The following is a 6,113-nucleotide window of genomic DNA, read 5'->3' as shown; positions in this document are numbered from 1 at the left end:
ATTGAGACTGGGAGTGGTGGCTTGCTCCTGTAATCCCAGAGTTTGGAAAGTGAAAACAAAAGGATCACTATGAGTCAGATCTACATAGGGATACCCTGTAGACTCTGTACTAAATACAAAAAAGAAAGAGAAAGAGAGAGAAAGAGGGGAGGGGAGGAAAAGAAAAGAAAAAGACGCCACAGGCTACAGGGCTGGCTACTTGTTTCCACTCAGTACAGCCATCAGATCCTAGCTCTTCCAGTAACTTCCCGAGACTGGAGCGCCTGCTCAGCGCCCGGAGTGTATACTTGCTTCGGCCTCATTGGCCAGAACCACCGGGAGCCCTTTCCAGAGCCACCATGGCAGGAGGAGAGGAGACACCGTCCCTGACCTGTTCTAATCATCAGCCCCCAGTAGAAACACAGAGAAGCAACCTAGAAACTCCCTGCACAGGAGTATGTTCATAAATTAGAAGAAAACTCAGTATCAAAAATCTTAATTCTCCTCAAAGAGAGCTACGCCGTCAATGTAAGTGTAATCAAAACCCTAGGACTTTTGTTTCTTAAACAGAGTAGTTAAGAGCGCATGGTTTTGGTGTAAGCCTCGCCCTACAGATCAATGGAATAAAATGAATACCAGAAAAACACTCAGGCACACGTGTCAACTGATTGCAGAGGTGCCAAGGTAAATACACAGCAAATGGAGAATCTTTTCAATGAAGAGTGCCAAAACTATATTCACTATATGAAAGTGCAGAGATAGACAAAAAGAATGAAACTTGACCCTTATATTTAATCATACACAAAAGTTCAACTTAAATGGATTACAGGCTTAAATATAAAACCAACAACTTGCAGGGCACGGGTTTGATCCCCGGTATGCCATGCTGGCTCTGTCCCTGGGGGCATGCTGACACTGTGACTGGGACTGGCGGTGGTGGTACATGCCTGTAATCCCAGCACTTGGGAGGCTGAGAACAGGAGGATCACTATGAGTCCAATCTGTGTAGTGAGATCCTGTAGACCCTGCACTAAATACATTTTTTAAAATAATAAATAAACAAATAAAATAAAAGCAACAACTTAAAAAGCAGAGGGCAGGGAGATAGAGCAACAACATAAGCAACTGCCTGGCAAGTTCAAGGTCCTTATTTTGATCCCTGGTACAAACAACAACTACTACACAACTTTTAGAAGAAAATCAGAGAAAAAAAATCTGCAACCTCAAGGAAATATATTTATATAAGACATAAAAGGCTCAACTTCTAATGTGTAGTTTTAAATTTTATATTTGATTTTTCAAATGACAAAAGATTTGAACAAATTTTTCTTCAAAGAAAACATAGAAATCACCAAGAAGACATGAAAAGATGTTTCATCACTCTAGTCATCAGGAAATGCAAATTAAAACCAGGATGAGGAGCTGGGGAGATAGCTCAGCTGCATAAGCACCTGCCTGGCAAGCACGAGGTCCTGAGTTCAATCCCTAGTACCACCAAAAAAAAAAAAAAACCATAAACAGGATGAGATAGCAGCTCACACCCACTAAGTTAGCAAGCACAAAAAGGATAGACGATGTCCACTTTTTAGCAGTGTCTCAAAAAAGATTAAGCATGGAACTTCTGCCTAAGCTGGCAGCTCCACTCTGAGGCAAGTGTCTGAGACAGGAAAACACACCCACACAAGGCCTTGTGCATGAATGTTTACAACAGCGCTGTGCATAATATCCGGTAGGTGAAAACACTCCAAGCACTCACCTGATGAATGGGTAGTGCATAGTGCGCCCCAGCAAAGGATTATCACTGAACCGTCAAACACCTATGAGCGTTCACACTGCATGGGTTGTGTTGAAATGTTCCACAACAGACTACTTACTTTTTTTGAGCAGATAATTTTGCTAAAATTGTCTCTCCTAAGCCCAAAACAAAAATGAAAGTAGAAAGGGAACTTTTAGAAAAGAAGCAGGGAACAAGAGAGGGGGAAGGAGGGACAGGAAGGAAAGAGGTTCACGGGAGTCGAAATCATCGAGGTATGTTATACACCTGTACAAATTTCTCCAAACGAAACCCTTTATTCTGATTGACTAATGTTATTTTAAAAAAACAACCAGTATCTGACAATCTCAACAATTAATCTGAAGACAACATTATGCAATAAAGCAACCATTGTTAAAGTCCTATTGCTTTGTTTGGTGAAGTTCCATATAGTTTTTAATGTTGGATTTTTTTTTTCACTATTTTGTATTCTCTTCAGATAATAAAACAAATAAATAACCAGCTGGTTGTGGTGGTGCACACCTGTGAGCCCAGTCCTCTGGGAGCTGAGGTAAGTGAATCACATGTTCAAGCCCAGCCTGGGCGACTAAGTGACTTAATGAGACCATGCCCCCCCCCAAAAAAACACCCAAAAAACAAAAGTGAGAGTGTAGTTAAGTGTGGTCTCAGTTTAATCCCCAGGATTGGAAGGAGAAGGAGGAGGAGAAAAGGAGGAGAGGAAGGAGGAGGAGAACAACAAGAAGGAGAAGGGAGGAGGAAGAAGAGGAAGAGGAAGGAGAAGAGAGGGAGGAGGAAAGAGGGGTGAGGAGGAAGGAGGAGGGGGAGGGGAAGTGAAAGGGGGAAGGGAGGGGAAGGGGTAGGAGAGGGGAGGGGAGAGGGAGGAAAGATTGTCTTTTGCTCTTGAGACCTGATCATATTGCTTTAAGGCTGACGACTGGAAGGATGATGTCTTGTTGTGTCAGTCACCTTCCACCACCCTCCCAACACATGGGACTTTGGGGACCTTTGAGATCTAAACCATAACAAGGACCAAGGTAGCTTTCAGTCGTGTGAAAATAAAAACTAAATTCTGTCAGCTAGCCACAGAGGTTGCTGGCCGGACACATGCAGTGTCCTTAGCCTCTGCTGGGAAACTGCTTTGTCAGACTGAGTCACAGGGCTCATGAGGGCAGCAAATCAACTGGCTCATGGCTCCAAGAAGCAATTAACTGCTAGAGCCTCCAAGTTAGGAAGTTAGGAAATACGCCATCTGCTGAGTTCCTGTGGCACAGCTTCTGTTCCGTCTTTGTAAACTGCTACTGAAACTTTCATTTCTTTCCTCATTGTCATTTAACACGTGTTCATGAGGCATCATGTTGTGCCCGGCACTGTTTAAGCCCCAGAGATCCAAAGATGCTGAACACAAAATCATTTCCCTGAAATTTCCTGGAAAAGACAAACAGCCAGCAAAGCAACAAATACATGAGAGGTCTATCACTCTGTAGGAAGAGCTCCTCAGAGAACTGAGGTGCAGCGGGGTCATGGAAGAAACAAGGGAGCTACTTTAGCATGGACAGTGGGAGAGGGCCATCCTGAGGAGAAAGTGACAAGGGAAGAGGTGGTGCGAGGTCTTGAGGGAGGACAGACTTGGCAAGGTCAAGGAGATGACAGAAGTTCGGAGTGACTACAACAGAGAGGACAAGAAGAAGTATTTGAGAAGATACAAGGAAGGAGCTGGATTATGTTGGACTTTATAATCAAGATGTTATGGTTTGTGTCTAGTTGTCCCCCCCAAAGCCTCATGCAGTCATGGGGCGGGGACTTTTAGAGTCTGAGATTAACTCATGATCCACTGGGATTATGGGCTTTAGGACTGCTGGGATTATGGGTATGAGTACTCCCCCAGCTTGGGGCTGAGAGCCTGAATGCAATTTAAGAGAGACAGAGACAGACTTCTCTGTTGCCATCATTGCGGCTACTCCTCCATTTTGCTCTTGTTCTTCGCTGCTGCCATGAAAGGCTGCCCTCTGCCGTGTGCCACGCTGCATTGGAGCCAGCTGAGTATGCACTGAAACCTCCAGTAACTGTGAGCTAAATAAACCTTTCCTTCCTTCATTTTGGGTGTCGGGTATTTACCCCAGCAATGAGAGAAGAGTAACTGAGACACAAGAAAAAGGTGGATTTTTTTTTATGACCTGATTTGCTCAAATTTTTTTCCCAATGTAGCAACCGGTGTTTGACGTGGGCCCAAGTGTCCTAACCTCCTGGTGTTCATGCCCTGGGTAGACACCCTGTGAATACCACAGGGTCTGGCTTATGTGAACAGAAAAATAAGCAGAAGTGATGATGCATAGTCTCTAAGGGAAGTTACAAGGGTGCTGCAGCTTCAGCCTTTGTGTTGCAGCTCACTTGTATTGGGGAAGCCAGTGCCATCCTGGGAGGCCATGTGTCTTAGCTATTTTTTTATTGCTGAGTCAGAATATCCAATACTCACAAAGGAGAGGAGGAAAGGTTTATTTTAATTCATGGTGTGTAGAGGTTTCAGTCCATAGTCAGCTGGCTCCATGGCTGGGCAGTGTGGCAGAAAAAAATGGTGAGCAGTGAGCCTTCCTTTCCCTTTTTATGCCATCCAGTCTACAAACCCATTGGTTGGTGCCACCTACACCCTATGTGGGCCTTCCCATTATCCACACCCAAAACCATGCTAAGCCAGTCAGTGGATTAATGCAGTTACCACACATCCGTAATCCAGGCTCATACACCCAGGGCCCAGCCACCTCCCAAAAGGCCTTCCTATAAGCAATGAGGACATCCAGACGTAAGCCATCACACCAAGCAAGCCCACAGACAGGCCTGGGGGAGGGGCGACCCACCAGCAGTAACTTGCCAGCCACGGGAGTAAGCCACCTTGGGCATAGGCCTCCACCCCTAGGACAGCCTTCTGAAGACTGCAACTCCAAGAATCATCTGATTAATGGCTTTTAAGCCTGAGCCTTTCACAAGAGGTCATTCTAGAACTTCTCCATGCATACATAGGCTTTATTCCTGAGCTTTTACACCTAAGTATCCAACACCAGCCGCTATTGAAATTGCTCTGTTATTCAATAAATGGATTTATTTTCATTGTAATAATAATCACTAGTCTTAAGCAAGGGGACGGTATGGTCTGATTTTACCTCTAAAGGCTTACTCTGGCTCCTGGTAGTGAACAAATTAAGAAGCTTAGCTTCCTGGGGTTGCTCTAACAAATTAACACAAACTTGATGGCTGGGAACAACAGGAAATTACTCTCCATGGTTCTCAAGGCCAGAAAAAGGAAATCAGTCTCGCTGGGCCAATATCCAAGTGTCAGCGGGTCACGATCCCTCCAGAGGCTCAGAGGGCCAATCTTTTCCTTACCTCTCCCAGCTTCCAGTGGCGTCCTTAGCTGTGGCTTCTCTACCACCTTCCCTGTCTTTGTCATTACACTGCTTCCCCTCTGTGACAATGCTCCCTCACCGCCTCTTACACGGACACTTTTTTATTGTTGTTGCATTTTGATTTGTTTTCGCAGCAGTATGACTTGAGCCTAGATTCTCCTCCCTCAGCTATATCCCCAGGCTTGCCATTTTCAAAAAATTTTCAGGCAGAGTCTCACTAAGTTGTTAAGTTTCCTGGGCTGGACTGGAACTCACGACCCTCCTGCTTCAGTTTCCTGGAGTGCTGGGATTCCAGGTGGGAACCGATGCCCAGCTATACGGACCTTGTGATGGCATTTGGGGCCCACTTTAATAATCCAGAATAATCTCAGTACCTCATGATTCTTGACTTAATCACATCTGCAAAGATACTTTTTTTTCTCAAATAAAATAACACAGGGGCTGGGGAGATGGCTCAGTAGAATAAGTGCTTCCCTGGCAAGTGCAAGGGCCTGAGTTCAATCCCCGGTTCCGGAAAAAAAAAATAAATAAAATAACACAGGTGCTAGGGAATTGGAACTGAAGTCTTGGGAGGCCATTATTTAGCTTCCTACAGGAGTCAAGTGTGGAACCAAGGTGACCTTCGGCAGTCATGGCCAATGTCCAGGCAGGAGACGTGTTTCTCAGACAGGATGCTGATAGTAGAGAAGCACATGACAGAATCAGAGTCAGTTTTTGAGCTCAGATAGCTCAGAGGTTCCATGAGGGAAGTGTGGTAGTGGGAGGAGTGAGAGAGGTGCGAGAATTGCTGGGCTGTTTTGTACAAGCTAATCTCCACTAACTGGGCTGTAACCCTTCGAAACCCAGAGGCCTCGTCCTCGTGCCTCTAGTGGGCTTTTCTTACCTTTGTTTAACTGAACTGAAAAGCGATACGGGATCCAGAGCAGCATCAACTGCCATTTTTTTCCAGGTGTAGCGATGTG

Source organism: Octodon degus, unplaced genomic scaffold (genome assembly GCF_000260255.1).
Source record: "Octodon degus isolate 3935 unplaced genomic scaffold, OctDeg1.0 scaffold00089, whole genome shotgun sequence".
Classification (NCBI taxonomy): Eukaryota; Metazoa; Chordata; class Mammalia; order Rodentia; family Octodontidae; genus Octodon; species Octodon degus.
This window is presented reverse-complemented; position numbering follows the sequence as displayed.